We start from the raw sequence: 13,058 nt of genomic DNA, 5'->3' as shown, positions 1-13,058 counted from the left end.
ATGAAGAAGGCCTCCGGCTCCGGCTCCGGCTCCCAGCTCAACCCTACGCGTCCGCGATCCATCATATGCGAACGCGAAAAACACTTACCCCAACACTACGCAAACGCGATGAAGAAATGTTACTGCCATCCAAATACACTACGCTTTCGCGACACTTGTCACGCGAACATGATGAAGAACGGAGACACCAGAAAACAACAGAACACAACAGTACCAAAATGAAGAAAAATGATCTGAAATCAATCTGAAACACGCCCGAGTCCCTCGGGACTCCGTCCAAACATACCAACAAGTCCCATAACATAACACGGACCTACTCGAGGCCTCAAAATACACAAAACAATATCGGAACGAGAATCACACCTCAATTCGAATTCAATGAACTTTGAAACTTTAAATTTCCACAACTGATGCCAAAACTTATCAAATCACGTCCGATTGACCTCAAATTTTGCACACAAGTCACATTCAACATTACGGACCTGCTCCAACATGTAGAATCGGAATCCGACCCCGATATCAAAAAGTCCACTCCCTGTCAAACTTTTCAAAATTTCAACTTTCGCCATTTCGAGCCAAATTCAACCACGGACCTCCAAATCACAATCTGGACGCGCTCCTAAGTCCAAAATCACCCAACTGACCTACCGGAACTATCAAAACTCCGTTCCGGGTTCAAATTCATAAAAAGTCAAATTTGATCAACTCGTCCAATTTAAAGTTTCAACAATGAAATCCATTATTCCAATTCGATTCCGAATAACCTGAAAACGAAAACCGACGATTCACACAAGTCAAAGTACATCATACGGAGCTACTCACGCCCGTAAACTACCAAGCGAAGTGCAAATGCTCAAAACGACCGGTCGAGTCGTTACACTAATTCAGTAACTGTTAGGCTTACCTGATCCTTAATACTAGATGTCATCACGAGGGAAATTTGGGTCGTGACAAGGATCTTTTGATAAGGAGAATAATAGACATACTATATTATACCCAGAATCAAAATATAATTTTTAACAAAACGAAAGCCACAACAATAAGGGAATATTATTTCGAGTATGACCACTTCCATTTAGCCAATTAAAATAAAACAACAACAAAAATTAGAAATAATTTACACTATCTTGTGACATATTGAAGAATTTGAATACGGAAAATTACGTCAAAATCTGTCCTATTCAATATATTTGCTTCGACTTTAATAAATAAATAGAGTAAATTATCATCCTAATACCTACAAAAGGAATTATATTTTTGGCATAATCTATCACCAACATTGTTTATTTAGTACACACTTGAACTATTTTTAGTCCAAATTACCCTTTTGAATTTGGTGGTTCGATATTATTCGCCCTATTAAACGCTGACATGGGAAAGAGAGTGGATACACTCTCTTATAGGCATGTGAAAATGATGAAAAATCAAAATATCATCTTACAAATGGGATATTTTTCAATTATTAATTGCCACATAGTCACATGCAATAATTTATTTGTTTCAACTGTGTATTTTTTCTTGCTTCTTCTTGATATACCATACATATTTTACCCTTTACTTTTTAATTGTTAATTTTTCTTTAGGTGCAATAGCTATTTGTTCCTGCGATGTATTTTTAACTTTTCGGGCAAAATATGTAAATAGACATGACTGAATGTTATTTTTAATATTGTTGCTAAAATAATGAAATTCGAAATATGTATTTCATTTGTTTTCTTCTTTAGATGCAAAATATTTATTCTAACTATGTAACTTTTTTTTTCGTGCCAAAAATAAAAAGAAAAACCTAGCTATAGCCTCATTTGTCAAAGTAGTCAAGACTTTCTCGTTGTCTAAACCCTTTAACAACTAATCTTGCCTTATATTTATCAATAGTACCATCAGCTTTCATTTTCCTTTGGAAAATTCACTTAGAACCCAAAGGTTTATTTTCTGGAGGAAGATCAACCAATTCCCAAGTATGATTACTTAATATGGATTACTCACTATTGACTGCCTGTTTTCAATATTATGTTTCCGAGGAAGACATCGCTTCTTTGAATGTTTGAGGCTCATTTTTCAACAAGAATGTCAGAAAATCGGGTCCAAGTATGCATTCCATATAAATTTCTTCCTCCAAATCTCCATTTATGAAGGCTGTTTTTACATCCATATAATGGATTTGAAGGCCATAAACGGCGACTAACGCTATTGACACCGGATAGATATAATCCTCATTACAGTGACCAAATCCAAATCCGAAGCCGGAGTCGAAGTCGAACCGAACGAGCAACAACGACGACGCAAGGCTTGCTCTCTTCTCAACTCTTTAAGAGCTAGAAGAATTGCTTCCATATATAAGTACAAGAATTTTTCTCTTCCTATCCAATGAGGGACAAAGTTCCTTTGTAAAAGGAACTAATTCAAAATTTTATTACCCACAAGTTTTCATTCACACCTCTTTTGTTTTAATTAACAAAAGCTAACACAATTTATGTGGCAGTAGCTTCACGTCTCCCTCAGGATGAGAAGTTCTCTTCTCTTTTCTAAAATGCCTGAGCGGTTTGCTCAGCAAACGTATAAAGTGGACCTCAGTTTGGCACCTGCAACGATACTGATAGGTCTAGAAAAAGGATTTTTCCTCTCTAAAACTGTCGAAAAGGGGTCCGCAAGGATAAATTGTCACAGAGAAGCAATCATCCACTTTGGGGGATCAATTCTTTCTCATAAGGATAGTTTGGATTGCAGGCTGCAACTCGCCTACATGAAGTCGGAATCGCTAGTAATCGCCGATCATCCATACGACTAGCGATCTCGAAAGGAGATATCTGGACCTCGAGCTATTCATCTTGATCTTTATTATATTAGGATGCGAGGAAAAGAAAAAAAAGTGATAAGAAGAGAAAAGAAGAATATTAAAGAAGTCCTTATAATTACTTTACTTAGCCTTTTTGTAGTCATTCTTCCCCTCTTCCATAGCCGGAGACACATGCCACTACTGCTTAAGAAACCGGGAATCCGTTTAGCTTTCTAGAATCAAATGAGTTTATTTTTTACCGTAATTTTTTTATATGCCTTTTAAATATTTTGAACTGTTAATTATTGTAACCTATAGTACTTTTTACGTAGTTTTCAAATATATAGATTTTATTTCAAAAAAATTAAAAAATTCTATGTCCAAATTCATGCTCAAAATTAAGAAGTTTGACTCTCAAATTCCGAACTAGCCACATAAATTGGGATAGAGGGAGTAAGATTTTTCTTTTTCACATTTCTTATATTATTTATCATTCTCTAATTTAAACTGGTATCTCATTCCTTTTAATAGGCCTCAGTTCTGTCCGAATCAATTCAAAAATTTCTGATAGCAAAGTAGTTCTCCGTATTGAATAAATTAATTCGATACTTCCTTTTGTAGATGAAATAGAAGAACTTGTCGATGAAGAAAATTGCTTTTCAGCAAGCAGTGGGAAACTTATTACGAGTCATGTTGCAATTCTTGAGCTCCACAAAGCTTCACAGGTGGCTATTCATTATGGAAAAGATCACATTTTGGATCAAATTAGCAATTGGGCAGGATCTTTTATGGAGCAAAAATTCATACATAATGACTTCATTGACAGTATGTCATAGGAGGAGGTATTACTTGTAAATTACTTGTTACTTATAAATGACTAATTCAGACATGTAATGATTCATAGCCTCTCATAGTTATTATTGTTGTTGATGTTGGTTTTTTTTCCTTACAAGATTTAGTTTAATTTTATAAAAATTCCATTACTAATCTGAGAAATATTAGGTGGAACTTGCTTTGAGGAAGTTTTACGCCACGTATGATCGAGTGGAAAACAGACGATATATTGAGGCATATGAGGTGAACAATTTTAAAATCTTAAAATTAAAGCAGCTTACAGGTAATTCTAGTACAATTGCTTATAAAGTTGCATTTTTTGTGTTTATTATTAATCTTCGATTCTTTCAAAGAATAACAAATGTACGAACATTCTTATGTTAATATAGTAGTTGTATATAAGGCTGTCCAACGGGACGGGCCGTCCCGTCCCGTTCCGGTCCACTTAATTCTAAACGGGATAGGCCCATGTTAAACGGGACACGGGATGGGACGGGATGGCCATTTTGTCCCGTTTGTCCCGTCCTGTTTCGTCCCGTCCCGTCCTGCCTGTCACATATCCTAATTTTATTTTATTTTTTTTGAATTCTAGCCGTTGGGCAACGGCTTCAGTTGCAAAAATAGCCGTTCCCAACGGCCAAAAACGGCTATAATTTGCCTCCCCCCCACCCCACCCCTCCCCCCAAGCTTTTAATATAACCCCTAAGTTTATTAAATTATACTTTGGCCCTATTTTCTACTATAAATTCATTTCTTCCCACAAAAATCAATCATTCTCTCTCAAATCTCTTACATTCTATCTATATTATTATCTCAATTTACTCACTATCAACTATCAAGTGATAAGTTTTAAGTATTTGGGCAAATATTTGGAGCAACTTTCAAGCTTCAAATTAATTCGTCAAGTATTTGGAGCAATATTTTGGGCAATTTCTTCAAATTTCAATATTTAATCACCTTGCACTCGTTCCTTCTCCTAATTTTAATATATAATTTTTCCGTATCATTTTAGTGCTTAATTTTTGTGGTTACTTTACGTTTTCTATTTTTGTATTTTATTTGTGTGTTTAATTTTTGTGTTAAGTTTTTAAATTTAATTTTATATTTAAATTATTGCACCTAAAAATGTATTTGGCTTTAAAAAAACTAGTAAAAAAAGTAGTAAAGGTGAAAGTAGTAGTTATCCTAATCCTAGTCCTAATCTTAACCCTTCTCCTAGAATTAGAAAACATATAGATGAAATGACTCATGTTGATGAAACTTCATTTTCCCAACCCCTCGCATGTTACAATATTAATTTCGTAGAACAACTAGATCATGAAACTTTACAAAGACAATTTGACAATGATATTTTTATTGAGGACGAAGAAAATGAGGATGAAGAAAATGAGGAAGAAGATTTAGAAGAAACACCCACTAGTCCCGCAACACAAGCACCAACTCAGACTGAATCTCGGTCTGGAGCTTTACCCCCTGTACCTCCTGTAAGGGGTAAGCCAAAGGGTGAACGTCCCAAAACATCACTTGTATGGAAATATTTTAAACATGATAAAGTCAATCAACGTGCTACATGTGAAATATATAAGCAAAACTTTGCGCCCACCAAAAGTGGTGGGACGAGGGGTTTAACTAGGCACTTAGGTAGGGAGCACAAAGCTTTATGGTTACAAGATAAAATAGAATCCGGACTAATAGCGGATCCTAGCACCGTTACTGGCACTTTTAGTGGATCTAGCGGGGGTTCTAATTTTTTACAAAAACAGCTTGACCCTGCTTCTGGTATTATTTTACGCCCCTATAACAAAGATAGAGATCTTGAGAACTTAGCAAAAATGGTGGTTGTCTGTGACTTACCTTTTATTTTTCCTTCTCACCCTGCTTTTGTGCATTATATACAAGAAATATATAATCATGCGTTTCAAGGTTTTTCTAAGACCACGGTTAGAAATGATATTTTTAAATTTCAAACCGAATATCTTCAGTATATTCATTGTGTATTTTTTCACTTAGATTGTAAAGTGTCTATCACATCTGATATAGGTCGTTCTCCTAGTGGTTGTGATTATTTAATGTTACATGTCATTGGGTTGATCATCACTGGAACATGCAAAAACGTATTATTGGTTATAAATTCGTTGATTCAAAACACACTGGAGCATATATTGCAACTATTGTTCTATAAATTGTTAATTTTTATGGACTCATTGATAAAGTTTTAACTATCACCTTAGATAATGCTTCTGCTAACACAACTGCAGCAACTAGCTTAAGAACTAGACTTTGTCCAATTAATCTAATAATTTTTCATGTTAGATGTGCATGCCATATTTTTAACTTGGTTGTAAAAGATGGTATTGATTTATTTTCTGATGTTTGTAGTAAAGTACAACATGCTTGCAGCTATATTTTTCGTGCTAATAAAGCGAGTAGAATTCATGAATTTGCTCAACAATATGCTAGTTCTAACCTTCCATATAGGGAAGAAGAAGAATACAATGAGATACTAAGCACTGGGAGCGATGACGGCATGGAACTCATGGAACATCAATCAACATTGTAATTCCAGAACAAAGTCCGAGAGAAATTATAGATAAGTTACAGCGAAGTTATATATGAGCTTACAAATATTAGTATGATAATTTGTAATTGGCTACTAAGAGGCCTAGTTCAAACACAGCCATTCCTAGAAGGTGGCTGCGTAGATTAGGTTCTCTTCAAAAGAATTATATTTGTATGTGAGATTGGAAAGTTCTATTAATAAAATAAAAGGCTCTAAGCCTTGAATTTGTTTTATGAATTGTCTTACACTCTTACTTAGTTACTTAATGGCTTGAAATTATATTAAATAAATTATAACTCGATTATAAATTTATAATTACTAGAATATTTCATTACAAGTCTTTTGTTTTAATATTTTATAATTCTTTAGTTAGTTTTCTAATTTCTGTTTAATTTTTAAGTTTATTAAATAAGCCAAAAAACTAGCCATTGCAAACTATAAAAACTTAGTCATTGTCAAAAAAATAGCCGTTGCCAAATTTAATGCTTAAATAATTATTTTTTTAAAACGGCACTTAAGGCCCGCGAACTCGTCCCGTCCCGTCTCTGTCACGATCAAAATCCAAAAAGGTCGTGATGGCTCCGGACACCACAGTCAGGCAAGCCAATCATAATCAATTAACTTAATTACCCATTTTAGTATTTTTGAAATAAAAATTTCTTTAATAAAATTATAGAGATAAAACTCATAGAGTAAATTATAAATATTTTTGCAACTAAATTTCTAAACAATTCACAACCATTCCCAAAACCCGGTGTCACAAGTGCATGAGTATTTATTAGGGAATTAAAAATAAAATACAGCATATGTCCAGAATATAAATTAGACAGAAAAATATAATAACTCTGAAAGAGACTCTGTTAGCTGCGGATCGTAATATAGAATGCAGCTCACCCATATCCCCACAATTATTAACCACACCTCTGCGTACACAAGGCCGTTATACATATATGTACCTACACAATAAAATGTGCAACAAGTGCAGTATGAGTACGAAAACAACGTATACCCAGTAAGTATCAAGCCTAATCTCGAAGTGGTAGAGACAAGATAGCCGACTTTGACACTCACTATGGGTCAATAATAATAATTAAAATAAATTATAATTATTCAAATCAGCATGGTTCACAGAGTTAACAATAATTTTATTCAATTAGCAGAAATAATAAGAATCCTTCAAATACAACAATTTTCCAATTTATTAATTAAATCATGAAATTTCAATAAAACGTTCAACTTAACAAATAGCTTTACAAGCTGCAATTCAATTTCACTAAATTTTCAATTTATCAATTAGTCTCATTTACAGGAATAACAATAATTCCTTAACAAGCAGGAATAATAGTTCATTAAATTTCAAAGATTTCTAATTTATCAATTAGCTTCGCAAGCTGAAATAAACTATTTAGGTATCGTGTAATTATTATTATTAAGCATGATTTCTGCCGAGGACGTACGACCCGATCCAGAGTGTCGTGTACACTGCCGAGGGATGTGCGGCGACATCCATAGATGCATCTATCCTGCCGAGGCGTTCGGCCTGCTCCACAAGAAAGGAGGACATTTTCTTATGTACCTCCGGAATGAGAGTATATTTATTATAGGATAAATTCGGGAGGGAGAACAATTTCTTTTGACAATTAATTAATTTAAACAGAAAATCAAACATATGAGATTTCCATCTTTTAATATCTTTATCTAACAATTCACAATATATTCATACATATCAATTAGTATTAATTAAACAAAGAATACAATTTGCACAAGTAATGCATGCTTTGAGTCCTAAACTACCCGAACTTTAGCATTAATAGTAGCTACGCACGGACTCTCATCACCTCGTGCGTACGTAACCCCCGCAATTAGCAACAATATTCAATTTAATCTCTATGGGATAATTTTCCCCTCACAAGATCAGACAAGAGACTTACCTCGTCTCAAAGTCTACTTTTCGATTACCACGTCGCGTTGAATCTCACTTTTAAAATCTACCCAATTCCATAACTATTTTCGTGGTTAAAATCTCACTTTTATAAAAATCTAGGTTTTTCATCTAAATCTTTGATTTCTAAGATTTACTAGTTATAATCTACTCATAATTTATGTATTTAACTCCAAGTGTGTAGAATTAACTTACCTTCATGTTGCTAGTTGGAATCCTCTCTCGAACAGCTCCAAAATCGCCCTAAAATGGAGGAAACACGAACAAAAATGGCTCAGCCTCGCCCATTTTTAACATTCTGCCCGAACAGCATTTTCGCACATGCGGAGGGTTACCGCACATGCGGCTTTCGCACCTGCAAAAATTCCCGCATCTGTGCAAAAATTCTCACACCTGCGTGTTCGCAGGTGCGCCCAATGTTCTGCACCTGCGATGGCAGGCCCTCTTTCCCCCTTCCGCTTCTGCGATTGAAGCTCGCATCTGCGAGAGTCGCACCTGCGGATGTCCAAATACAGGTGCGAATGTACTCGAAGCAGAAAGCTTCGGCATTTTTCTCCCAAATTCGAAATTGGACCGAGCCTCGTCCGGTTAACACTCGGGACCCCCGGGGCCCCGCCCGAACATATCAACATGTTTAAAATCATAAAACGGACTCGTTCAAACTCTCAAAACGCGTAAAACAACATCAAATCTAAAAATCATACCCTAATCCAAATTGATTCAAATTTAAGAATTTCAAGTTTTTCAATTTACTTCCAATGCGCCATAATATACTTAAACTACTCTAAATGACACGAAAATTTGCGTGCGAGTTTTAAATTACTATACGGAACTATTCCCAAACTCGAAATTCTAAATGAACTTCAATTACTCAAAATCCTACTCCAAACCAAATTTAAAAAATTTTAAACCTTCAAATAGTTGATTTTCTTTACTATTAAGCGTCAAAACGCTCCCGGGTTATCCAAAATCCGATTCGGACATACGCGTAAGTCCAAAATCATCATACGAACCTATTGGAACCGTCACATCCCGATTCCGGGGTCGTTTTCTCAAAATATTGACCGAAGTCAAACTTGGCCTTTTAAGGCTAACTTAAGGAACCAAGTGATCCGATTTCAACCCAAACGCTTTCAAATCCCGAACCAACCATCCCCGCAAGTCAATAATCATTAAAAGCATGTTCGGGGAGTATTATTTTAGGGAACGGGTTTCTAAAAGTTAAAATAACAGGTTGGGTCATTACAGTCCCGTTCCATCCCATCCCATCCTATCCCGTTTGTTAGCGGGACGGGATGGGCCTATCGTTTCATCCCATTTCGTTCTGTCCTGTCCCGTTAATTTTGTCTCGTCTCGTCCCGTTGGACGGCCATAGTTGTATAGTAGACTTTCAGCACTTATTCCCACAATAAAATAGATGAATAAGCCATCTCCACTTCAAACACAAATAAATAATACAAAAAATAGTTCATGTTCAAATATTAAACTCAAATTAAAATCAAAATTAATATAAATGCGATGGAACTTTAGGATCTTCGATTTCAGGTAAAGATTATTAAAACCGATCTCTCCATATAACTTATAATTTATTATGCTAGCATTTTATTATTTTAGCTAAAAAAATTATTTATCAAGATCTAATGAGTTAAATTGATATCCTTACCAAAAGATTTTTAAATAGACAAATTATATTAAAGTAAAAAAATATGACCTCTTTATTTGAAAATTTCTAATCAGCTTTTTAATTTGTATTATTTGATAATTCTTTGAAGATTCATAATAAATGTATTTTTAAAATTTGTATTATTTGATGATTCTTTGAAGAATTATGATATACTTATTAGGTCATAGAAATAATAATAGTTTTTATGGTAATTGCTACAATCTTTGAAGACGAAACAAATAAATTGAAAATAATTGATTTACATGTCATTTTCAGTACATAAATTCTTCAGCCTATCACAAGATTACATAAATTATTCTTAAGTTTTATTGTTGTTTTCTCTTAGATGGCTAAATGAAAGCGGTCATCTTCGAAGTAATATTGCCGTACTAAATTGACTATCGCTCTGTGGGAAATTATGTTAATTTGACTCTATGGATATACACTAGTATGTCCTTTAATATTTATATCAAACACTCCCTCTATTTATAAAATTTAACTACAAAATGTAAATGCACATTTAAAAAAAATATGATAATAGACATAAATTTTTGATAACTAGCATCATTATAATCTTTAACAGAAGATCATGTTTTAAAAATACTTTAGTGATACCCGACGATTTCACGTCAACTATAAATTATATGGATTTTTTTAGATTTTACATTTATTGATTTGGGTACACGCGCAAAGCGCATATTCTAAAACTAGTCTTATAAAAACATAACATATGTATTTATATACTTTTATCATTAAGTTATAATTAAATAATACACATTATCACTTTATTTTATGATTTAACTATAATAAATTAATATAATTTAGTGTAAACATCCGTTACAAATAACTTTTTAATATATGGACAACAAGGAGGAGTTCCAGCGCTATAAATATAAGCTAAATACCCAGATAGCTCCATAAAGTTGACATAATTTATCACACTTCAATTTAACGAACCAATCAACAAATCACTTATCTTTTTTTAATAGGAACTACAATATTAAAGAAAACCAAATTTCCTCCCCTCCATTGTCCCTGCTCCCTGATCTTCTTTGTTTTCCCAAAACGATCAATGTCGCGACTCAATTTCACCCATAGATTGTGATGGTGCCGAACATCACCGCTAGGCAAGTCAACTAGTGAATTAAACATATATTTCCTCTTACAATAAATTTTCGAGTAATTAAACTTTCCTTACTTGCAAGAATTAAGAAAAATTAAAAGTCTAAATAAATAAAAAAAAAACCAAAACAATAATTTCAAGATCACAATTCTACTAGTATATGTGCCAAGACCTGGTGTCACAAGTGTATGATCATCTAGTAGATTATAGAAAATTTCAAGTACTGTCTGGACATAATAGACATAATACAAATACAAATAGAGATGCTAGATACTGCGGAACGGCTCAGGAAAGGTAGCTCACCACTAGGCCTCGGGGTAACGGGGATGTGCACCGGTAGGACTACCTGATGTGCCTGTCTCACATCCTGCACAAAAAGTGAAGCAAGCGTAGCATGAGTACGTAAACAGCGTGTACCCAGTAAGTATCAAGTCTAATCTCGAAGAAGTAGTGATGAGAAGTAGACTTCGACACTCACTATGGGTCAATAATATTAAGATAAAGATTTTTAAATAAACACAGTTTATGTTAATAACAATAATTTTCTTAAAAAGTAGAAATAAATAATACTTTCATAATTTAATAATTTCCAATAAATCATTTATCTTCACAAGCTGTAATAAAATGTCAAAGTATCGTGTAATTATTATTATTAAGCACGATTTATGCCGAGGTCGTACGGCCCAATCCAGAGTGACGTGTACACAGCCGAGGGACGTGCGACATGATCCATAGATGCATCTATCTACTGCTGAGGCATTCGGCCCGCTCCACAAGAAGAGAAGAATATTTTTTAAGTATTTGACTTAAACATTATTAATGATTTATATCCAAGGTAATACAAATTTCTCTAACCAGTTCCAATACAATTTAGGCATTTTTAGTTTAACTAGTACAATGCAAAATTCCAAATAATTCATGAATTGGGTCCTAATAATACCCGGATAATAGCATAATAGTAGCTACGCACGGACTCTCGTCACCTCGTACGTACGTAGCCCCCACAATTAGAACAAATATCTATTTAAAATAACTATGGGGTAAATTCCCTCTTACAAGGTTAGACAAGAGACTTAACTCGTCGCAAAGCTAACTTCTCGATCATAATTTCGCGTTAAAACCTCAATTTGGTGTCGAAAAATCCAAAACTAGCCAAATATTATATAATTTAATCAATACATAGTCAATAATTCGAAATTAAATCATTAGATTAATTAACCAACCCAAATTGGTAAAATTCCTAAAAATTTACCCCGGGCCCACGTGCTCGGATTCTAGAAAGTTTCGGAGAAAATCGTTACACATAACCTTACGAACTCAAATATACAATTTGCATCCCATTCCATCACATTTTTGCGGTAAAAATCTCATTTTTGTTTTATAAAAACCAAGGTTTTTCACCTAAACCTTTGATTTCCACAATTTATATATTAAAATCTACCCATAATCTATATATTTAACTCACAATAAGTAGAATCAACTTACCTCTAAGTTGCTAGGTGAAAATCCCTCTCAAGATGCTCCAAAATCGCCCAAGAATGGAGAAAAATGGGCTCAAAATGGCTGAGCCCCTACTTAAATGAAGGTTCTGCCTTCTGTGATTTTTTCACCTGCGGAGCCTCTGCGCACCTGCAGTCCCGCACTTGCGGAAAAGTCTTCGCAGGTGCGAGTTTCCCCTACTTGGCCAAGCTCCACATTTGCGGCCTAAGGACAGCTTCTGTGCATCCGCTTCTGCGACGCTTCTTCCGCACATGCGGCCCTCGCCGCTTCTACGCCCTCTTCCACCGCACCCGAGCGCTCGCAGGTGCGACAAAAACTCTGCTTCTACGATCCCTGGGTGTCCCTGGCTGGTTCGCTTCTGCGGTTCGTGGCTCGCTTCAGCTGCTGCTCCTACGTCCGCAGGTGCGATTGCAGCAGAATTTGGAAGCTTCAGCTGCTGCTCCTAAGTCCAAACTTGGTCCGAGCTTCGTCCGATTAACTCCCGAGGTCTCGTCCGAACATACCAATAAGTTTGAAATCATTAAACAGACTCGCTCGAACTCTCAGAATGGATAAAATAACATCAGAACTAAAAATCATACCCCAAACCAAATTGATTCAACTTAGAAATTTTAAATTCTTCAAACTTACTCGGAACTTGTCAAAACATACTTAAACTAC

At 34.8% G+C, this 13,058-nt stretch overlaps 1 pseudogene; it reads left to right on the top strand.

The window, feature by feature from the left end:
* The window catches only part of LOC107778428 (cis-abienol synthase, chloroplastic-like), a 191,055-nt pseudogene that overhangs the window by 128,725 nt on the left and 49,272 nt on the right, over positions 1-13,058 (top strand).

This window comes from Nicotiana tabacum, chromosome 15, assembly GCF_000715075.1.
Source record: "Nicotiana tabacum cultivar K326 chromosome 15, ASM71507v2, whole genome shotgun sequence".
NCBI lineage: Eukaryota > Viridiplantae > Streptophyta > Magnoliopsida > Solanales > Solanaceae > Nicotiana > Nicotiana tabacum.
This window is presented reverse-complemented; position numbering and strand designations above follow the sequence as displayed.